Source organism: Gallus gallus, chromosome Z (genome assembly GCF_016699485.2).
Source record: "Gallus gallus isolate bGalGal1 chromosome Z, bGalGal1.mat.broiler.GRCg7b, whole genome shotgun sequence".
NCBI classification, from domain to species: domain Eukaryota; kingdom Metazoa; phylum Chordata; class Aves; order Galliformes; family Phasianidae; genus Gallus; species Gallus gallus.
In genome coordinates, this window is record NC_052572.1 from 77,284,777 (window position 1) to 77,308,011 (window position 23,235).

Below are 23,235 nucleotides of genomic sequence, written 5' to 3' on the forward strand. Positions count from 1 at the left end.
CCTTGCTAGGTGAGCTTCTGCTTTAAAGCATCAAGTTGTAATTTTAAAAGCCAGGTTGCCAGTTCTTTTTTTCCCCAAGTGATTTTTTAGCCGGGAGAGATTGGAGGTTCTGTTTGGTGGTGGAAGACGGAGAGAGGAAAAGCAAGTAGAAGGCATGCTGTGCATAGCCACCACATGCCATGGGCACCGTTGTCGTCCTGCACAAAGGAGGAGCAGCTCAGCAAGCTTGGCCTGGGCCGTGGGAGGGAGCATGCAGACATCTGGACCAACCGGCAATGAGTTAGTTCTGCAGGTTGGCTGTTTTCTGCTGTTTGTCCCACGTCCTGTTGCTCAGTGGTAGCTCTGTTCCTTCCCCCGTGGAACCCCCGTGGGGTTGGGCTGTGGGCTGTGGGACTGGGATGAGGGGTGTGGGATGGGCCGTGGGTTTGGGACGGATCGAGGCCTCGGGTCCCCCAGCGCCACAGTGCTGCTGGCAGCATGCGGGCCATGTCCCCCCTCCCGCCCCCAACCCCTCCAGCCCTGCTCCCTGTGCCCCCCGGACTCCCGGCAGCCCCCCAGAACCAGGGCTAAGGAGGGCGTGGGAGTCAAAAGGACATGGGCAACCTTTTTTTCAGTGGTCTGTGGGGCCAGGAGAGGGGGGAAATGGCCCTAAACTGGAGTACAGGAAGTTCTGCACCGACGTGAGAAGGAACTTGTTCACAGTGAGGTGACGGAGCACTGGAACAGGCTGCCTAGGGAGGCTGTGGATTCTCCTTCCCTGGAGATACTCCAGACCCAGCTGGATGCCCACCTGTGCAGCCTGCTGTACGGAACCTGTTGAGCAGAGGGGGGAGTTGGACTCGATGATCTCTAGGGATCCCTTCCGGCCCCTACAGTTCTGTGATTCTGTGATTGTAATCGTTGCTTCTTGCAGCAGTAGAGTGTTTCAGAAGAGAGAAAATCATGGCGGCCATGAGCTGGCTTTCTGTGGTTGGTAAAGCTGTGCTGAGATCTGGGCTGACTATTGCAGCTGAAAATGCGTGCCAAGTCTGCAGACACAGAGGAATAACTTTTCCATGTAGGTTGAGCTTGTCTAAGGTAGGTGTCCTTGTTACACTGCTGGATGCAATAGGGAGGAATATGGAGCTGTAGAGGATTGTCGGGGGGGGGGGGCTGTATGCATGGAGTTCTACATCTATATCTATATATGTGTGTGTTCTGGGCTGCATAAAAATAGGGGTGGCCAGCAGGGAGAGGGAGGTGATTGTCCCCCTCTGCTCAGCTCTTGGTTGCCGTAAGGTCCCATCTGGAGTAGTGTTTCCGGCCGTGGGGCCCCCAGCACAGGAAGGACGTGGAGCTCTTGGAGTGGGTCCAGAGGAGGACTATGAAGATGGTCAGAGGGCTGGAGCCACTCTCCTATGAGGAAACGCTGAAGGAACGGGTCTCGTTTAGTTTGGAGAAGAGAAGGCTCTGGGGAGAGCTCATTGTGGCCTTTCGGTACTTGAAGGGAGCATATAAACAGGAGGGGGACCAGCTGTTTATGAGGGTGCATGACGATAGGACAAGGGGGAATGGTTTTCAAGTGAGACGGGAGGTTTAGGTTAGATAGTAGGAGGAAGTTTTTCCCCGAGAGGGTGGTGACAGACTGGAAGAGTGCAATCCTGTGCACGCTCAGGTGTGTTTTGCTTTGTAGTGATTTCCCAATCAATCCTCATGTGGTCTCTTAGTTAGGCTGGGAATGAAGGGGAGCACTGTGAAGCTGTTTGCTTTCCCTGCTGTGTGCTGTGGGGTTGTGCTGGCGGCAGTGCGGTTGCTGTGCTTTTCCTTGGGAGGGTGGGAAGGAGCTTAGCAGGCCCGGTTCTTCTCAAACAATTCTGATCCTCCAGTGTCAGTACTGCAGGGAGTGCACGACCTAAAGGACTTCTGGCTTGTGATGAATTTGTACCTCCGCAGCTTCTAATATTTTGGATTGTGTGTTCTAGTGCAGGCAATTCCGGGGACATGATTTATCATCACCATAGCTAACACTGCGTGGGAAATCTTGGTGTGCTTTGACTTGCCAGTGCTTTCCACTGTCTCCACTTGCCTGGAGCATCCTTGAAATGTATGCCTAATGTGGAAATTTTTTCCTCTTTCCTTGCTTTTGTGGTACAAAGAAGCACAGCAAGGTGATGGAACAGCTTGTCCTAGATGCCATGGCCAAGCAGTTGGAGAAGAAGAAGATCATCAGGAATAGTCAGCATGGATTTAGCAAGGGGAAAGTGTGCTTGAGCAACCTCCTAGGCTTCTGTGAGGCATCAGCAGCTATATAGATGGCGGGAGAGCAATGGATGTAGTCTACGTTGACTTCAGCACTGCTTTTGATGCAGTCTCCCACGACATCCTGGTAATGAAGCTGAGCAAGTGTGGGATAGATGAGTGGACGGTGAGGTGGGCTGCGAGCTGGCTGAGTGGCCGAGCTCAGAGGGTGGTGATGGGCGGTGCAGAGTGCGGTTGGAGAGCTGTGAGTGGCGGTGAACGCTGGGGGTGGGTGCTGGCTCTGGTCTCGTTCAATATCTTGGTCAACGGCCTTGAGGAGGGGATAGTGTCCACCCTCAGTAAGTATGCCTCTGAGACAAAGCTGGGAGGAGCAGCTGGCACGCCAGAAGGCTGTGCTGCCGTTCAGCAAGAGCTGGACAGGCTGGAGAGCCAGGCAGTAGCAAAGCAGGTGAGGTGTAACAAGAGCAAGTGTAGAGTCTTGCACCTGGGAAGGAATAACCGCAAGTATCAGTAGAGGCTGGGACGTGAGCTGCTGGAGAGGAGCTCTGCAGAGAAGGACCTGGGGGTCCTGGTGGGTGACAGGTTGGCCATGAGCCAGCAGTGTGCCCTGGTGGCCAAGAAGGCCGGTGGGATGGTGGGACGCATGAAAAGGAGCGTGGCCAGCAGGGCGAGGGAGGTGATCCTCCCCCTCTGCTGTGCCCTGATCAGGCCTCAGCTGGAGTACTGCATCCAGGTCTGGGCTCCTTGGTACAAAACAGACGGGGATCTCCTGGAGAGAGTCCAGCAGAAGGCCACGAAGATGATCGAGGGCCTGGAGCATCTCCCCAGTGTGGAAAGTCTGCGTGACCTGGGTCTGTTCAGCCTTGAGAAAAGAAGACTGAGAGGGGATCTTAATAATGTTTCTAAATATCTGAAGCGTGGGAGTCAAAAGGACATGGACAGCCTTTTTTTCAGTGGTCTGTGGGGACAGGAGAGGGGGGAAATGGCCCTAAACTGGAGTACAGGAAGTTCTGCACCGACGTGAGCAGGAACTTGTTCACAGTGAGGTGACGGAGCACTGGAACATGCTGCCCAGGGAGGCTGTGGATTCTCCTTCCCTGGAGATACTCGAGACCCAGCTGGATGCCCACCTGTGCAGCCTGCTGTACGGAACCTGTTGAGCAGAGGGGGGAGTTGGACTCGATGATCTCTAGGGATCCCTTCCGGCCTTTCCAGTTCTGTGATTCTGTGATTGTAACCGTTGCTTCTTGCAGAAGTGCAGTGTTTCAGAAGAGAGAAAAACAAACATGGCGGCCATGAGCTGGCTTTCTGTGGTTGGTAAAGCTGTGCTGAGATCTGGGCTGACTATTGCAGCTGAAAATGCGTGCCAAGTCTGCAGACACAGAGGAATAAGTTTTCCCTGCAGATGGAGCTTGTCTAAGGTAAGTCCTTGCTAGGTGAGCTTCTGCTTTAAAGCATCAAGTTGTATAAAGAAGGTAATTTTAAAAGCAAGGTTGCCAGTTCTTTTTTTACCCAAGTGATTTTTTAGCAAGGAGAGATTTGAGGTTCTGTTTGGTAATGGAAGATGGAGAGAGGAAAAGCTGTGCATAGCCAGCGCATCCCATCTGCACCGTTGTTCCCATGCACAAAGGAGAGGAGCATCTCAGCAAGCATGGCCTGGGCCATGGAAGGGAGCATACAGACATCTGGACCAACCCGAAAGGAGTTAGTTCTGCAGGTTGGTTGCTTTCTGCTGTTTGTCCCACATCCTGTTGCTCAGTGGTAGATTTGTTCATGGTCAATGCTAACAGGAATGTCCCAGAGCATTGTGGTTTCAGCTGTCACAACGCTTTGATCCCTTGCTTGCTGGGCTGGGGCGTTTGAGGAATGATGCATGTGCTGATGTGCAGCCAGGCACTAGGGATGAGTCTGCTTAGCAAGGTATGTGTGGCAGGACTGAGGCCTGGGGACCAGGCCAGGTGGAATCCAGTGTGCTTTGCTCTTGTTCTCAGTGCTTGTTTTTGCTCAGGAGGGCAGGTGGTGAACCTCATGAAGCAATGCCTGCAGACGGGGCTTGCGGAGCAAGAGGTCCTGCAGGCCTTGTGTGACAGCCATGGAGCTGTAGCGAGGCTGCGTCAGTGTAAAAGAGCAGAAATCCCCGGAGGTGTGAAGGTGAGCTGTGGGCTCCAGTAGTGCAGGAGGGGATGTACGTGCTCAGGGTTCGGCTGCTTCTGTGTGTGTTTTAAGTGAGTGTGATCCCACTGCTTGGTCCGTTTGAGTGTATGGAACAAGTGTGCCATCCTTTGTGCTGGAGTCGTGTGGAAGGAGTCCTATGTGTTTGCAACCTGACTTGAAGCCTGTGGGCATCACGGAGGAGTAGGGGAAGGGGATGAGGGGAGGCAAGCTGGGGTAAGAGGATGAGGCGTAGGAACAGGAACCTCTTTGGCCGATCTGACGTGATGCCCTTCTCTTTTTGGTTTAGGAATCTCTGTGTGCCTTTTAATGAAGAACAATCTCATTGTTCATCTTGTGAGCGAATTCATTCAGGCCTGTTAGTTGGTGTTGTTCTCTCCATGGAGCTGCGAGTGAAATGGATACTTCTGGTGTGATGTGCGGCACCCTCCCGTCTTCTCAGATAAACCGAGTTGGCAAGGCCTGGCTCTTGGTTGGTGAGCTGTGCCCAAGGTGAGGGAGGTGTCTCTTCTGGGCTTGACGTGCGGCAATCAGACCATATAGCCGGTAAGGATTTAGAACAGGCATGTGTTTCTTGGTGACGCGCGTACTCCCTGGTGCAAGGGGGATCGCTCCACCTAACTTGCACACTGTCAGGAGAAATGGTGCTATAGATGTAGGTAGGTCGGACTAATAGCTAATCAGTAGTTGACAGGAATTCGGAGACATATTCATTCCATTCTTGAGAGCCCATTAGCATGCAGTCCCTCCCCTCCTTGTGCATGCGTAGAAGGTCGTGATGATGAAGGCTTGTAATCTTCCTTGCGAAGGCTCGTAGTCTTCCTCACTGCACACTTGTGACCCCGAAGGGGGGGGCATACCACAAACCGGTTTCAGCTTGCCCTGTAGACATCTAATCAGCTCCCTGCCACGTGTTTTCGAGCTGCTCTCAAGTCCTTATCTCGATGGCCTTCATCCTCCCTGTTATTCCTGACCTAGTGTCTGTGAAAGTGCTTGCAATCCCTTGTTTTCTAACACTCTCTACCTAAACTCTCTCTGTTTGCCTCTTATTTCTACTTTGTGCAGCTACTTTCCCTTTTCTTGCTGTGAGGCCCTTCTCTCTCTAACTGCAGGCTCCTGTTCTCACTCTTCAGTTCCCCCCTTTTCTATAGTCTAGCAGGGCTTCTACCTGCTAGATCATTTTTATTCTGTTCTGCGTGTCCCAAAATAGGCCCCACTTCCCACCTTTGGCCTCAACGCATATCTCTTCCATATCTCCTTTTTCTTTCTAGCACTCTGGCACAGGCAGGCAGAGCATCTCATCATGACACAGGTAAAACCTCCCAACAGCACCAAGAGGATGCAAACTAGGAAGAGCTGCTTTAACCATCCTAGATTCAGTAGCCAGCTAGTAAGCAAGTTCCCTAAATCTCCTTCCCAGCTGGGGTCATCCTGACTTGTCCTATGCAGGACTTTCATCTGTTCCCAAACTTTCCATCAATCTCTCTCGATTCTTAAATCCTTCTTGCTGTAAGCACAGCGACTCTGATTTATTACTGTGCAAACCCCTCCTTCCTTGGCTGTTAATCAGTCTAGTGCCATCCTATTCTGGAGCACTGCTTTGGATAAAGGGGATACTTCTTCTTGGATTGCTCGTAATGCATCTGTTGTGGCATTCTCTATGATTTCCAGAGTTGCAGAGATATTGACTCTAGCTTTTTCTAGCTGGGCAACTCCTAGGGCCGGGATAAGGGCTCTCGGAAAGCAGTGGTATCCCTTGTTCTATATAGCTAGGAGGTTGTTTGTACGCTTCGTTTGAATCCCAGGGGTCCTCAGGAGTCCCCAAGGGATCTCCTCATGCACTGTGGTCTGGGCTATTAAGTATCCTGTAGTGCAAGTCCCTGTCCAATTTAAAGGTACTGCATTCCGTGCCTGAGCGTCCCCACGTAACCACTATGTGGTACCCATGAGGTAACTGACATGGCCTGGCCATCTTTTCCTGAAGAGTGAACGATGCTCCCATCCCTACAATTCCGAGTATGTTCTTCTCTGAGAGCCAGTGTGACTCCTTATCGATTCTAGGATCACACCCCACACTTTGGTTCCACCCCCAGCTACACCCTATGCCTGTCAAGTCCTGTCAGCCAACCCCCACCCCACCTTTACCATCAGTTTTTCTGTCTGCAGAGATAGACCTAGTAGAGTTAGTAACTAGTCAATGCAATGTAGGTCCCTTTTGTGGCTTGTCTTCTATCCCAAACTTACACTTTCCGTGCTCTAGCCAATGTGGAACGGTCCAATGTAGTGCCGCTATCCCATAAACAGGCACCTTTCCCTCCCCTCTAGGGAGGGCATTGCATATCCAAGAAGATTTGTTGAGAGCCTGGCCCATTTTCTCAGTTCTTCGGAAGTAGCTCTTCTCTTGCCAAGCTGCGACTACTACCCCAGTCGCAATGACCATTCTGAAACTCTTCTCCGTGCTTTTGGATCCTGATTTTCAGTGGTCCTCTCTCTTGTGCTGTCCACTGTGGTCCTGGTGCTCTCTTCAGGCAGGTGCGATGTATCCACGGTGTAAGCCTCTCTACCTTGGCCATGGTCTGTAAGGTGTGTGCAATTGCCAATCAATTCCCAGTCATGTTCTTCTTTGTTGGACCACCTTGGCAAAAATGTGGGCCTCGATCTGCTGAGATTGGTACAGGAACCCCGAACCTTGGAATTAACAGCATGTAACAGCATTTTTGTTGCTTCCCCAGCCTTAGGAATCCTCCAGGGAAATACCTCTGGCCATCCCCAAAAGCTATCAGTTAGTGCCAACATCCAGCGATCCCCCCCTTTTCTTGGGGGTTTCAGGAAGTCACTTTGTCACTGTTGCCCTGGAAGGTTCCCTTTCCCAATAGGCCCACTTGTAGCCCTTTGCTGGTATTAGGATCGTGCTTTGTAACCTCTGATTACGGTCTGGAATTAAAGCCCTCTTCAATGACCTGCTCTGCCCCCTGATCCACCATCTTCTCTCCAGTTTCCGGTACGGTGTTCCCTTTCTGATGTCCTTGACAATGGATGATAGCCACGCTCTTTGTTGATTTACATCCTTGTGTGTGAGCAATCCTTGCTCTCTTCAGCTGGTCCTGTGAGCATGCAGCATCCCAACTGCGTAATTATATGGACAGATGCTATGTCAGGCTCTTGTCAAGGCAGTTATTTCAGGCTTCCTAGAGACAGTCCCCCCAGGTCATGGTTGTGTTTCGGTGACCTCGTCAGTAGCAGTTCCTGCATATCCTGCCTTACGGTTTCCTTGTCTCACCAACCTGCTTGCATCAGTAAGCCAGGTGTCTTCTGCATCTTCTAAGGATTCGTCTTTCAGGTCCGACTGGTAACAGTGCGTAGCTTCAGTTGTTTCCAAGCAGTCCTGAAATGCTTGTTCTCTGGGAGTTCTGCAAAGGAGAGATGCTGGGTTGACAATAGGAGTTGCAGTTATTTCTGCATCATCCTGCTGTACCAGGATGGCCTGGTATTTCAGGAACTCCTGGGGGTGAGAGCCAATGCCCCCCTTTTACCTCCAAAACAGTATAGACACTGTATGAGATATTCCAACTGTTCTTCTTTGGCCTAGCGTAGATGTCCCAGGTTCTTGAATCTTGAGCACTCGTACAGCCACCACCCTCAACCACTCTGGCCATCTCTTACTGAGTTCCTGAAGGGGCTTTACCACCAGTCCGTAGCCGTGTATCCACGGTTGGCACCCTGCTGTCATTCCTGAGAATGTACGGAGTTCCTCGGCACTTTGTGGCTCAGGGCTTTGGCAGATGGCTTCTTTCCTGGCAGTCCTTGAGGTTCCAAGTCCAGCTGTAGCCTCCTATCCCAGATAGGTCCCTTGCCGTTGAGTTCTTGGTGCCTTCTGTTGAGAAAGTCGATCATCACTGAAACCAAGAAATTCAGCACATTCGCAGTCCATTGCACACAGCCCTCTTTGTTTCTGTGGCATCCACATGCTGCAGTCAAGTTCCACCGTGGGATGGAGGAACCCAAATCTCAGGCTCCCGAGTTGAGCAGTTCTCCAAAATCCTTGGGCTGTTCTCACAGCCCTGGCTAACACTGTCCAGGTGAACGGAGTCTTTTTTGTCCCGGACTGGGGCTCTCCTATTCAATGGCAAATCACCTTAGGCTTCCTTTGGCCAAACCAGGCAGAAAAGGCATCCTTCACATCCAGAAGGCAAACTCCACCTACTCATTCCCTAACTTAGTTACTCAAGTGTATGGATTTGCCGCCACAGCATGTATACATTCAACAATTCTATTACTTGCCCTCCAATCTTGTACTAAACTACAGGACTTGCTATCCAAGTTTTCATCGGCAAGATTGGAGTATTGTATTTGGATTCACATTCAATTAGTAATCCGAAATCCAAAAGTTATCTATGATTACTTTTCTCCTTCTCCAGTTGCATATCCTCAAAGGGCACTGCTTAACCCTGAGTGGGCTAGCCGTAGCTCTTGCTTTGAACTTAGGGCTGCATTTTGGCTCTACCAGGCATCCCTGATAGCCACACGGCTAAGCATACCTTAGTGAAGATTTCTGTAACTTCTGGGGGTACCCCATTGTTTGTCCCTGTTTGCATGAAAGCCAGACTTACCATTTTCAATCAGTTCATCTTGTTTGACCCTTAGCACCAGTGTTATTGAATTGACTCTCTGCATCCATTTGTTCTGATGAGTCTTGCCAGAGGAACGGTTTTGGAGAACCTGGCATCTACAGGCATGTATGTATTCCTCCTTATTTTCTCAGCCTCTCTTGAAGTGATCCCAAAAGGGAAGCCTTTTCTTGTTGGGCAGTAGCTGCGACTTGTGTTGCAAAATCGTCTCCAGGCGGTAAGAGGCACCCGTGCCCACCAGAAACGAAACCTCTTTCTCCTGCTCTCCTAGCTGCAATTTCACCGGTGGATTTGCTAGGAATAACTTCCCAGGTTGCCATTCTTCAGCTTTTGCAATCAGAGACGGTTGGATTTGTGCACCGCTGTCTCATTTCCCTGCAGTTGGCACAGTGCTTTTGGTCCAGCAGGGCTGGAAGCCTCCCCCTCCACGGGCTCTTCCAGGCCCCCCCCCACCTCTTTCTGAGGGGACCTCTGTGTCCTACGGCTCTACTCTAGCACCGCAACAGGAACAGCTGTTGCTCTTCCCAATGGCCTTACTATCTCTGTTCCTCAATCCGTTTTTTTCCTTTCTCTTGCTCAGCTCTCTTTGGATCTACCACCCTGTTCCACCTTGCTCATCTTGGCCTTCCTCAGCCTGCGTCCTTCTGCAACTTTTCCCTTCCCAAACTCTCATCACTACATAAACAACTAGCATGACATTTCAGTTTCACCTCCTCCTCTCCTCTCTGGACATTTCCAGTGCTAACCCTGGAATTTGGGGTTTCTGAGATCTCTGCACATGAAGGCTATTCTCACTGCCAGTGCCCCATCCTCTCCACCTCCCCCCCTTTGCAAGTAATGCTGTTTACAACATCACTCTCTGTGTGAGGCTGGGGCAGGGGTGTGGGGGGTTGCTCTCCTGCCGGTGCAGATACACTCACTTTCTCTGTAACCCTTTTTCCTTTGTCCCCTCTTCATCCCCTCAGTTACACTTCCACATACCCTCAGTCATGCTTCTGTTTCCCATTAGCAATTACACTTACTTCTGCCATCAAAACCATTTGTCCCATTCCCTTCAGAACCCACCAATCAAACAGCACAGTTCTTCAGTGTCCATAAACACCCAGTAGTTAGTCTCATGATGAGAGCACTCCATTCTAACAACTGGTCATGTTACTTCATGGACCTTGCCTCCTTAAGAAGAACAGGAACTGCAAGAAGGTATGATAGTTACGGGTCCCCTTCCGATGCCGCTTCTCATCATCTTCTAACTTCCACATTAAGCACCACTGATTGCAATACTTGGTGAGAGTTTCCTTCCTCAGGGTGCCTCCAGGTTCCCCTGCAGTATCCCACCAGTGTGCCAGTGCACATCCCAACGGGGCTTCTTTGGGAATTTCCTTCCCCTGGGAGCCTCCCACGATGTTGACCAAATTCTTCTTGATTCCTCATTTCCTCAGAGTTTCCACAGGCAACCCTGGACACCGCCTACTGATCTTGTTCAGATGTGAACACTTGGATCTCACAGATCTCACAGAAGCCTGACCACCTTCCTTGACACACTTCCCTGCAATCAGAAGACAGTACTACACAAACAGGCTGACCCTCATTCCCTGCAAGGAACGCATCTCACTCACACCACACTCACTCTGATCTTTAGAACAAAAGCCATGGTTTCGACGTAGGCCACAATGCTGACGACGTCTTTTAGCTGGCATCTTCATAAGGCTAGTACATGAGTCAGTAAGCTTTCAGGTTTCTCGGAAAGTCAGCTGGACCTGAAATGATTAGATCCACGGTACGGAACACTCAGCAGATGGTGATAACAATCACACAACCTAGAACTCCCACTCCTATCTCGCTGTTTCCAGAAAAAGGAGGGAGAGCTGTTGCTCTTCCCTTGTGTCTGACTTGCAGGTCCCCTTCCCCAGGCATCCTGTGAGGCCCTTCTCAGAGTCTCTAACTGCAGGGTCCCGTTCTCACTCTTCAGGCTTTGAGACATGCCTTCCAGTTGCACGTTGTGTTCTTTGTTGTGTTGACCTCTTGAGCTCCAGCCCTAAGGGAGGATCCAAGCGGTAGCGCAGAAGGAACGGTTTAGAGTGGAAGTGCACTGCAAAGGGCCGGAGGCAGCAGGAGCAGGGAAGTGATCATCGCCACTGTACTGCACTCAGCACTGGTGAGTCCTCTCCTTGAGTAGTGTGTTCAGTTCTGGGCCCCTGACTAGAAGGGGGACCCTGAAAGCCTGCAGTGTGTCCAGAGAAGCGCAATGAAGCTGTGAGGGGTGTAGAGCACAAGTGTGATGGGGAGCGGCTGGGGGAAGTGGGATTCCTTAGTGTGGAGAAGAGGAGGCACAGGGAAGACCTTCTCCCTCTGTCCAGTTACGTGACGAGAGGTTGTGTTGAGGTGGGGGTGGTCCTCTTCTCCCGTGGAACTAGTGCTAGGATTAGAAGGAATGGCCTCAGGTTGCATGAGGGGAGATTGAGGTTGGATGTGAAGAAGAACTTCTCCCAGTGGGTGGTCAGCCGCTGGAGCGGGCTGCCCAGGGAGGTGATAGAGTTCCTGTCCCTGCGGGTGTTCAAGGGACACTGGATGTTGTAGTGAGGGACGTGGCTTAGTGGGAAGGAAATGGTGGTGGTAGGTGGGTGTTTGGACTGGATGATCATGGAGGTCTTTTCCAACGTTGCTGATGCTATGATTGTAGGAGAGGCATCTGCTGGGTGAGTGCTTTGCTGGGTGAGCGTCCCCCTGCTGAAAAGCAGGCAGCTGTGGTCTTTGCAGACAGCCACATCCACGGGGATTGGAGGCTTCTGAACCGGAACCTTGTCTTTCCCGTCTCGTGCCCGCTAAGTCACGTTGTTTGAAAGCAGCACCTTGGTGGCAACCTTGATTTCTGCAGCCTTCTCTGAGCTTTGTGCCACGAGAGCTGTGCCGCTTCTCCCTGTGATGTGAGAGGGTCTGGAAGGCCCTGCAAGAAGTCTGGGTAGGTGATGGCAGTGTCTCTTCCTTTCCCCGCCGGTGCTGGACATAGCGGGGAACGGGAGTGGGGGACATCCCAGCAGTGGGTTCCTACCTCAGCAGAACGGATGGCAGTTCTGATGGGTGTATTTGAACTGGAATGAATCTGACGCTGATGAGAGAAACGAGGGGCCTGTGAAAAAAAGGAGCGTGCTGCATTTTGTGGTGCAAGATGTTCTGGGAACTGCTGCTAACAATGCCCAGCAGGCTTCCTTTTTGCTGGGGAGAGGTTTAGCAAGGACTTCTCATATGAAAAGGGTTCATCCTACATTTCCTTTCCATTGACCTTCCGTCGTACTGCTTGAGAAATTGCTATTTCTTGCTGTAGAGAATGCACATGCACCCTGCACGTGTATCTGCACATAGAATCTTCTAAACATCACTGTCCGTGTTTCTTTTTGGCACTGAGATGGAGCTGTGTGGAACACAGACTTGGATGAATCTTCAGTCGGGTGCAGGGACGCATAATGCTCATCTTAGATGTCTTGCTGACAGCATCAGTAGAGAGGCAAATTTCATCGGGCTGCATGCTTTTCTTTTTTCCTTTTGTTTCAGTCCTAACCGGGGAAGCATAGAAGCGTTACCCAGACCAATTGAGCATTTCTCACATGCGCTTTCTACCAATGACACAGGGCAGTGGAAGTCAGCATCAGAAGCATCCGTGAGAGCCCTGCAAAAGACTGGTGAGAGTTACCCTGGCAGCCTCCTTTGGCAACCTCAGGTCTCTGCAAGCTCTCAAGCTGTGTCGTAAGTCCTCCCGTGGTGCTGACTCAGCTCTCCCTGTCTTTGGTGTAGGAGAGCTGGTCTTCAGCTCCTTCCTGTTTCCTGCCTATCATCTGCTCCCTGCTTTGCCCATGGCCCAGTGAGCCTTTTACTACTCGCCCCCAGATTTGCATGTGTAGATAAGAGCGTCTTGATTTCTGTGTTGGGCTGAGCGGGTAGAGCAGGGCAAGGGGGCTGATTTGGACGTGCCGCTTTCCCAATACGGTGCTGTTGGTGTGGCAGTGCTTCTGGCGTTGCAAATTGTGTCAGATGTCAATGAATTCCTTGGAATCTGTTGAGTTGACTTGTGCAGGTTTCATTCTGGAGCTGAATTCTTCCCGGACGCTTCTGTGCATAGCCATGGCCTTTGCTTCTTCCTTTCCTCCTCTCTTTGTTGTGTTTGGCACTGTGCAAGCTGTGAATCACCAGGAAGCAGCTGAAAGTGCTCTGGAGTTGTGGGGGACAAAGTGCCAAGAAGCAGTGTGCAGCTTCAAAACCCCAAAGTTTGGAAAGATGAGAGGTGCGCAGCGCTCTGCCTGGTGCAGGACACGATGTGCTCTGCAAGGCGCTTTCCACGAAGACCTCAGGTCTGTGCTGAAACTGCATCCAAAGCAGCCCAGTGCCCCGTGCTTGTTGTACCCAAAGGTATCGGTGCCAGCAGTTGCTGCTGTGTTTGCAATGCCATTGTGTCAGCAGGGTGACGTTCATGGCGTGCGATGCCCTCGGTCATTGAAGGCATCCTTGCAAATGTTCCTAGTGAGGGCCATGTTTCATTGACAGCATAGGTTGTTTTCTGGAAAGTGAAACAGTGTGCTTGCGTACGTCAAGACCACATTCATTTCCAAGTGACCACAGTGCACTTCATGTCTGCTGCCATTGCCCCTCGGCCGTCTTGTGGTTGAAGCCGATGGGTGTTCAGCACCACAGAGTCCTTTGCTTACTCCCCCCTTCCCGGTGGGATGGGGGAGAGAACTGTGGGGGAAGAAAAAGAAGGTAGAACTCATGTGTTGAGAGAAATCTCTTTCCAAAGGTAGAGGAAAGGACAGAAGTAATGAATATCTATCTATCTATCTATCTATCTGACTGTCTATCTATCTACCTATCTATCTATCATTGAGTGTATCTAATGAGTGATGTAGAAGCACTGGCTCAGCACCTCCCAAGCAATGGGCAAGCAGAGGAAGAGAGTGAGATGAGCTCCCACCCCGTCCATAACCCCTTCCACCTGATGTCATATGGTATGGAATATCCCTTTGGCCCGTTGACATCAGCTGTCCTCATTTGGTTTCCTCCCAGCTCCTTCTTGAGAGCTTTGCTGAGAACGGCCTTGGCTCTGTCCAGGTCTGCTTCTCAGAAACTATAAACACGAGAGTGTTCTCACTGTCATAGCATCATAGCAGACACTGAAGAAAAATGGATCCCACCTGAGACTAAGACAGCCCCCCAGTGTCCGTGCAGCGAGCCGTGTGGGGCTGCAGGTCGTGCATTTCCCTGGCAGCATTGGCCAGGGGTGCTGGGGAGGTTTGCGTGCTCAGCTTGGGCATCGCGCTGCTGTGCGTGTCAACACAGCATGCTTTGTGCTCTCCGAGCAGCAGAACAGCGTTTCATCACCAAGGTGCCATAATATTTACTGGAACCAGATGCATTTGTGTCTCTGAGGCTGGGTTTACCCAACGAGCTCTTCTCGAAGGAGCTGTTTTGATTCCCTTTGTCCGTGTGCGAGATGCGCTTATCCCACTTGTGTTCTGTGCTTTGGTATTACTCTTGGTGGGCAGAAGGAGCTGGTGGATTCAGCAGCAGTAGATTCTGTTGGTTTCCTCTGTGCTGCTTCATCCCTGGAGCTTGCTGCTGCACGGAAGAGTACAATCGTGTTTATCCCAAGGCTGCTGTAAAGGGGAGCCCGGTTGGCGTAGCAGTGAGAAGCAGCTAACGGGCTGTGCAGAGGAGGGCTTTGCAGAAGGAGCAGGAGTGCCTGCGTCCATCTGTACCCTCGGATACGTTCTGGCAGTGAGGCAGCAGCTGTGGCCACAGTGACTGAATGCAGACTTGGCAAGACCCCCAAGGCTTGGGGCTGCCACGTGGCGTTTCCTAGCCCTACCCTCCTTTATATGCCTGGCAAAGCACAGCCACCCTGCACCCAGGGCAAGCGTTTGTCTTAGTGTCATGTTTCACGCTATCTTGTGAAGCTCAGGCACTGGGGGCAGCTTCCCCCCAAAGAAAAGGAGGAGGAAATGAGGTCGTCATGGAAGCCAAAAGGCAAAAATGCACTCGGGAAAGAAACTGTCGAAGCAGTCTAGTAGTAGTACTATGTATTTCTCTTCCTTTATTTCCATCCAGGTGAAAGAGATGGCTGCTCTAAGCCGCCCTTGGGTGCAAAGAAGGACCCTAGTGTGGATTTGCCATAGGCCCAGCAAGAGGCTCAACAGCACCAAGCGCCGGGTCCTGCACTTTGGTCCCGACAAGCCCATGCCAGCTTCTCCAGGATTTGGCTGGGATGGAATTCCAACCACGCACTGATTTCTCGAACGCTGGGGTGCCCTGTTGGAATCCTGTGGTCTTGTGACATGGTCTTGCCTCCCCACCTTGTCCGTCCATGGTGGAGCAGCCGGGTGGCCCTTAGTGATGTCATAAGCGGCTAGAATGAGGGGAGGAGCAGCGCGTGCTGCTTCCCTTCATTGGAGCGCTTGAGCTCGGCGTGAGTACGTGGCTTGTTGCACTTGTGCATCGACTGAGTGTGTTTGTCTTCATCCCGTCTTGCGCAGCGCCTTGTAGGTAAGCTGAGACGGTGCGGGATAGACGGGTGGGCAGCGAGGGCTTGAGAAGTGCTGGCTGTCATACGCCATTTTCCCCCAGGCCATCCAGTCCAAAGCCATCCATCGAGGTGGCATTTGTCCCACGGTTCTTCCCTGGTTCTTCCCTTTGCTCAATTGTGGAGGCTCACTGACCTGCTCTTTCTCCCTCCCCTGCCCACCCTCTGCCTGCTCCCTTGGTGCAGCTTTTGCTCGCGGAAGATCAGAGCAAAGTGACAAGGAACGGCTGCGGGTTCGAGGATCTTCTTCTCCCTTGTTCTGATCTCTTGCCAGGTACGTGCCATGTTTTGTATTGCCACATGGTTCAGCAGCCCGTGTTTAGTCACACCGTGTGTAGTAACACACAGCCTCGTCCAGCTGAAATGCAGCTCTGGTCACGTGTGGGTTTTTTCCACTTCCTCTCCAGCTCAACCCTCAGCAGGATGCTGCCTGTAGTGCTGGGAGCAGCTAGTGTGAAGGAAGGCAATCCCTTAGGCAAAGAGCCCTAGCGGCAGTTTGTGCAGAGCTGCAGAACATGAGCCAGGGGCAGAAGCGTGCATGCTTTGGCTGTGTGAGTGTGCCCGACAGCTGTAGGGAGCACAATGGGCATGCAGGCAGAGGAAATGCGTGGGCAAGGCTGCAGCCGGCGCTGGTGGTGAGGCTTCTGCTGGGAGCCGGGGGCTGGGGAGCAGCTCCAGCCCCAGCAGCGACACCTCTCCCTGGCCTGCTACTGTGCTCTCAGCGTGCTGCGGGCAAATGCATCTGCTGCTTTGTGCCAGAGTCCCCATCTGCTAGCAGAGGGACAGCGACTTGGTCCAGTGCTGCGTATTGCAACGGCTGTCCCGTTTGAATAGACTGCACACAGTTGTTGTTTCTAGAAGTAGTTCTGAAGAAGTCTCTTGATCCAGTGCTGTGTGAGCACAGGAAATGTGTTTCTTTTCTGTTGCAGCTTGTCGCGCCTGCTGTGATGGGCATTGCGAGCAGCGAGATCAGCCGTGGGCCTGACCGGGCGTTGACGGAGGTACAGTGTGAAGCTCTGCTTGGTCTCTGTTCCCTGCCTTGAGCCAGCAGAATGAGCCACCGGTGTGCTCTCCTGCTTTTCAAGAGAGAGAGCATCCTTCCGGCTCTCTCGGTGTCCCTGAAGAGCTGCCTTAAAAGCTTCATTTCCTTGCTAGTGGCATTGAGATGGCACCCTGAAATCCTCCTTGTTTGTCCTCAGCTCCTCACCATGGCCTGTGCTCTCTGTTTCAGCCTGAGAACCAGGGGAAGCCCTTGCTGGTCCAGGAGGAGTTATCTCTTAATATTCCAGCTATTGCTGCTGGCCATGTTATTAAGAGATACGTTGCTCAGGCAGCGGATGAGCTCTCCTTGGAGGTAAGCAGATAAAGAAGGCGTTCCTTGTTGTCACGGACAGAAGAGTATAACGTGTGAATGCATCAGGAATATTCTCAGACACCTTCAGAATGCCTTGTGAGGCGAAGCCCAGAAGATGCAGGTCCAGATAGGACTTGCACTGGGTTGGATGCAGGGAGGAGTTCAGCCATGTCTAAAAGATGGTTTCATATGGCATGATTGCACTGTATTCTGTCTGGTGTGTAAGGCAGTGACTCTTGTACCTCCACATTCAGCTTTCCCACAGGAAATGCCTGAAGAGCTGCCCCGGTGCAATTGCTCTCAAGCTGTGCGCTCTTTGGCAGTGCAGAAGAAGGGTGCCATTTCAGCTGTGCTTTCCTCCCAGCTGTGCTGACGCTGGGATTGATGTTGCAATCTCTTGCAGGTGGGAGACCTGGTGTGCGTTCTTGCTATGCCAGCAAAGGAGCAGAGCCCCTGGTGGAGAGGCAAGCATGGCTTTCAGGTAGGCACGAGCTTCAGACTCCTGGGCGCAATTGCAGTCAAGTGAGGAATGTCAGCTTCGAGCTGCTCTGCCCGCACAGGGTGGCTTCTGGACGTCAACAGTTTCCCTGTGTCACTGTCAGAGGCCTTTCCCTTTGGCTCTGGGCTTGGGTAGGAAACTGTCTCCTCATGTGACTTAAAAGCAAGAGCCTCTCGTGCTCAATGCGCAGTCAGGAGTTGACCACCTCTGTCCTTAGTACAAGCACGGAGGACAGAGCCATCTTCTGCGGAACCAAGTATTGCTTTTGTAGGTCTTCTGGCTGCAAATGCTGGACGAGGATTACTCTTGTGCAGGCTATTCTTTGTTGGTGCAACAGTCGAGGCCTGAGAAACGCTGCATCCAGTATTCCATCACTCTTTCTTTTCTTCTTACAGGTTGGGTTCTTCCCTGGTGAGTGCGTGGAGCTCATTAGTGGAAAACTTCCCGAGGCCCTCATCAACTCAGCGCCAAAGCCAGGTACGGATGTTACATGTGATGGCGCGGGGAAGTCAAATGGAGTCTTTTTCTGGGTGTGTTCTGTGTTGAATACCTCCTTTATCCATCCCACGTTCTCCTCTGTGTTGATGATCCTTCCTGCATCCCACGGGGCGTAGGGCTGCTGTTCTGTAGGCAGTGAGAATGAGGGCTTGGGCAAATGCTCGAATCCTTGTAGAATGCAGTGTTGGCAATGTTCTTGCTGCTTTGACGTGCTCTGTAGCATGTGTTTCCGCTCAGCCTGGTCCCACTGAGCCCAACCTGAAATGAACTGGTTTCTTCCTTTTGTTGTGCAGTGCCAAAGAAGCGTGGCAAGCTCCTCAGCTTCCTTCGTTCCTTCGTGAAGGCCCGCCCAAAGGAACCGAAGCAGCGGGAGATGGAGCTGGAGAAGGAAGGGGTGTTTGGCTGTGACCTGGGAGAGCATCTTCTCCACTCTGGCCGTGATGGTAAGGAACAGCCCGTTCCTGAGAGCTTCCTCCCTCTGTTGGGCATGACAAGATGAAAGAAAGGGAGATCGTGTCTAGCAAGGGGCAGGTTGATACTGGTGGAGAAGCGTGAGGTGGGAGTTGAAGGCTGAAAGGGAAGCTGAGGCTAATGCTCAGAGGAGGCCGGCACACTTGTATTTGCTTAAAGCGAAAGGTGTAAGCCAATCCCACGCTAGCCTGAAAACAAAGGAAGCCTTTTGGCCCAAGAGAGTGTACTGCGTCAGTTTCCTAGCTCTTCTGGACATGAGGTTTCACGCCTCCATTCGGTGGGAGCTGTGATGGGACTTGTGGCAGTGTGTCTGGCTTCCCCAGAATTACTTTCTGCAGGCTGCTTGGCAGGTTGTGGCATTTCTTGAAAGCCAAGAACACGTCCGTGTCCAGTTTTGTCCCCGGCTCCTGCCTGTCTGCGTCGTCTGCAACAGCCTTCTTTCTCCTGTGAGGAGGAGGCAAGCAGTAGCCCGGCTGGGCTTAGTGGATGGGATGTGACAGGGGCAGCGGCTGAAGCAGGACTTGAATCAGGAGCTCAGCTAAGCGCTGGCCCTTGTTCTGTAGTCCCCCAGGTCCTGCAGAGCTGCGCTGAGTTCATCGAGCAGCACGGCGTGGTGCAGGGGATCTACCGCCTGTCCGGTGTGGCGTCCAAGATCCAGAAGCTGCGGTAAGAGTGCTTCTGGACTGTATGTTGTCTTGCTTTGGAGTTGTTTTCCTCTTTCTCCAAGCCCTCTGTTTTTGTGTCCTTCTCTCCAGCCATGACTTTGAGTCGGAGCAGATTCCGGAGCTCACCGTCCGGGACATTCACAGCGTGAGCTCCCTGTGCAAGATGTACTTCAGGGAGCTGCCGAGCCCTCTGCTGCCCGAGCAGCTGCATGGCAAGTTCTCGGTAAGCACAAGGCAATGGCCTTCATGTCCCTCGTCGTGGCCTTTCCCATCCACACACACGCCTGCGCACCTTTTTTTGGTCTTTTTACTGTTGAAGTTGGGGTTTTGATGGACATCCAGTGGGTGTCTCTGTACAACAAGCAGCTCGTGCTTCCTGCACACCGGGTGCACCGTAACACCTGGTGTATGCATCCTGCCACTGGAAATGTGGGAGATGGGAGCAGCAGTGCCCTCTGCAGTTCGGAGGCCCTTTTTCTGTTAGCCCCATACGCTTGACTCGCATGATGTGTGTCTCATTCCCTTTCTGCTTTCTTCCAGGACGCTGTTTGTGCCGGTACAGATGAGGAGCGGTTGCTCAGCATGCAGGAGGTCATCCAGCAGCTGCCCGCCCCTCACTACAGGTCAGAAAACTGCTGCCCTCGGTGTGGGGAGCTCAGCCCTGCTGCACTTCAGAGGGCGATGACGCGATGGCAGGGTTTGTGTCACGCTGGCAACGTGATGCCTGTGTGTGTTGAAGTGGTGGATGGCTGCGTGGGGTGAATGGATTGGGTCAGCTCCTGGGCACGGGGGCACGGCTGGTGCAGCTGATGGCTGCGGCTGTGCTGTGCTGGGGCTTGGTGCTGCAGCGTGGCACTTGGGAAAGCTTGATCTACTTGCTAGTAGCAAGAACAGTGAGGTTTGTTTGGTGAATGTGAGCCCGGCGTGCTCAGTGGTGCTGAAGGTTTGGCTCTTGCTTTCCAGGACGCTGGAGTACCTGCTGAGACACTTGGCTTGTCTGGCTGGGAGCTGCTCCATCACAAACATGCCCGCTAAGAACTTAGCGATTGTGTGGGCTCCCAACCTCTTCAGGTAAACTTCTTTTTCCATCTCAGCACAAGGCTTAGATCTGTTCTCCCCACGGGCACACTTTCGAGAGGAGGACAATTTGTGCTCTCTCGTTCAGACGGGGCTGGTGTGTCCTTGATCACCCGGGAGAATGTCTTCAGTGGCATCACTGCTTGCCCACTGCGGAAGTCTCCAGAGCCCAACTGGACAGCCTTTGGCTGCCCAAATGCCCAAACGTGGGGAAACGATCTCGGGTCAATGACTTCTCCAATCTGCCTTTTCTACAGATCCCAGCAGAATGAGGCTGCCTGCGCCAGTGGAAGAGCTGCCTGCGTGGAACTGCAGAGGCAGTCGGACGTGGTGGAGTTCATCATCAACCACACCGACGTCCTCTTCTGCTCCCGCTCCACATCAGGCATCGGAGATGGAGCAGGTGAGCGTCTTCCTGCATGAGCTTTGTCTTGATGAGACACCTTGATCAAATGCAGGCCTTCTCCAGGATTGTTGAGATACGCTTTTGCTATCGCGGGGCTATCGATGTGCGGCAGCTCCCGCAGAACTGTGATGGCTGTGCTGCTGCTTTCTGATCCTCCCTCTTAGCTGTGGTCTTCCCTTCCAGGGCGCAGTTCTCCATCACATCCCAAGTCTGTGCAGGTGTCTTCTCCTGCCACCAAGCTGCTCACTCTGGAGGAGGCACAGGCACAGAGGGGAGGCCACAGCAGCTCTGCCGCTGTGACAGAGAGCAGGGACATAGACGTGAATAACAGAAGGAGGATTTTCCTGTCTGAGCTTTTAAGAGACATACAAAATATGAAATGTAATGGGTATTTAAATCTGTGCAGTTGTTCAAAACCGCAGAAGTCTTTTTGTGGTCTTCGGTATCTCTTTTTTCCTGAAAAAGGCTTTGCCAGAGTGCTGGTTTTAAAACCCATTTCAGTGTAAGAGGTGTGAAAGATGAAGCACAAATGCTGTTATCATAAAGATGTTTCTTCTGTTCTGTAGATGCATGAACTGTTCAGCTTATGCCTCAATAAATTCTGTGATTGTTTCTTCTCATTCCTATTGAATATTATCCATAGATAACGTTCTAGAAGAGAGTAAGAAAATCTTTGAAGATGTCCGTGCAGATTGTTGTGACATCAGAAAAATCCTGTTGAAATTCCAGGAGCAGAAAGAGAAGTTTCCCGACTCTTACTGCGATGCTTACATCAGTTTTTGCCTGCCTAGGCTTTTAAATCCATTAGTCAGAGTTCAGTTAATAAATTGGAGTCCCCTCGAGGTAGGTGCATCACCAGACTTTATTTTTGTGAAAAATTGTGTGTGTGTGTTCGTGTGTTCTGATATCCTCTGGGCTTCTGGGTAGGCGGTGCTCCGCTACGTTTCTGGTCTGTACTGTCTTTGCAAACTTGTCTACTCTGATGTACTCATCTTTGTTAACTGGCAAGACCTGTGGCTATTTCTGGCATCTCAAAGTATGACAGGACGGGGGCATGCTGCTTGCAGGGAAGACTTCTGTACAGGAGCTTTGCCGTGGGTTATAGAGGCATTCCAGAGCTTGAGATAAGAGTTTTAACTAGAAGGAGGACATCTTTTCCTCTTGTCAGGTTGCTTGCATATGAATCACTTGCATCTTTATTAATGTGGAGCTGTTTGCTGACATTTTGACAACCCTACCCTCTGAAATCTAGCTTTACATTCAGTTTTAGCTTGCTGCTTTGGTCCATTCCGTGGTTAGAATCCATGTAAAACTGTTAAATGAGAATCTTATGGTATAAGGTATCATTAGATACATTTTTGCATGGAGCTTTTTCTCTCAATCCTGACAGCTGAACAACAAATGGGAATGATCTTTCAGCAGAATTCTACAGACCTGAAAGAGATGCCCTGGTTCAGAGCTGTAGAAGGATTCAGCGATGCCAAAAAGCCGTCTGAATCAAAAAGAGATGATGATCCTGATGAAGAAGTTTTGCCTAGAGTGATTGAAAAAACTATCCTGCCAAAAATTACAGGTATATTAAGGTTGTCTTGAGAACGTTCACTGCAGCTAGGTAATCAAACCTTAAATAAGTGGTAATGTAAAATTATGCTGATAGTTACAATTACTTGTTAAGGTTACTGCAAATGAAAGGTTTAGCTGTTTGAATGTTTGCTTCCTTGAAACTAGAGCAGATAGCCACTTGGATATCATGAATGAAATAATTCCTATTTTTCAGCATTTGTCAAGAATGTGTGGGATCCTTTATCGACTTCACAGACTGAGAACCTTACACAGCTGTGCCATAACGTGTTTGAAAAACAAGTCCTGTCCAGAAGGGAATGCAGTCAGGCAAAACAGGTAAAGGCTGTTGTGGTAATGGGGAAGGAAGTTCTTGATGCAGTGTATGCACTTCACTGTAAACATTCACTGTAACATACACTTAGCCCAGTTCTGGTTTTATTCTCATGCAAATCTGGGAGTTTATCCAGCATAAAGTAGGTGAAACTAAGTTGATGTTTAGGCCCTTAGCCTGAAAAGAAATAATAACAAACGTTTATGCAGTCGCCACACTTGACTTCAGGAAGAAGCTTTAGATAAGATTCTGTTTGTATAGTAGCTGTGGTGTTTTGTTGTGGTTTTTTTAATAGAACCTCATAGCTGGAAAATACATTAATCTCGTTATCCAAGAGGATTTTATTTAAAAAAAAAAAAAAAAGAAAGAAAGATGGTTAAAGCTGAGACTTGCTCACAGGTCTTTAATGCAGTCGTTATCTTAGTGTCTATTATATACAGTGGCACCTGCATTCAGCTGAATTAGCATTTTGCTTTTCCACATGAACAAAATAACTGCCTAAAATTGTTGTAAGTGGAAGGTGAGATCCTTTTCTTGTGAGGGTGTGTTAATATTTTTCCTTTTTTCTTTTTTTGACAGGATTTGATTAACACGGTTGTCCTGAGGATGAAGCAGTCTGTAGAGGAGGATGTCTTTATCCCTCTGTATCCGAAAAGGTAAGCTGTCCCTGGGAATTTATTTTTTTACTTTTTAAAATTGCTATTTTTAGTCATAGAATCAGAGAACTGCTCAGGCTGGAAAAGACCTTAAAGACCACCAAGTCTACCT

General features: G+C 50.9%; 3 long non-coding RNA genes across 4 annotated transcripts; all 3 read left to right on the forward strand.

The window, feature by feature from the left end:
• Positions 1–230: 230 nt before the first annotated feature.
• On the forward strand, positions 231–3,484 carry LOC112530703. Its single transcript, XR_005842912.1, has 3 exons — positions 231–292; positions 615–1,077; positions 2,136–3,484. It is a non-coding gene; the product is annotated as an uncharacterized LOC112530703 (long non-coding RNA).
• A 114-nt stretch (positions 3,485–3,598) lies between these two features.
• Positions 3,599–4,307, forward strand: LOC121108406. 2 transcript variants are annotated; one of them, XR_005842908.1, is made up of 4 exons: positions 3,599–3,659; positions 3,767–3,955; positions 4,029–4,158; positions 4,247–4,307. It is a non-coding gene; the product is annotated as an uncharacterized LOC121108406 (long non-coding RNA). The 2 variants fall into 2 exon arrangements; XR_005842907.1 differs by having other exon boundaries at positions 3,644–3,955.
• Positions 4,308–20,542: 16,235 nt separating this feature from the next.
• Positions 20,543–22,023, forward strand: LOC121108416. Its single transcript, XR_005842922.1, has 3 exons — positions 20,543–20,570; positions 21,217–21,416; positions 21,964–22,023. It is a non-coding gene; the product is annotated as an uncharacterized LOC121108416 (long non-coding RNA).
• The last annotated feature ends 1,212 nt before the right edge of the window (positions 22,024–23,235 follow it).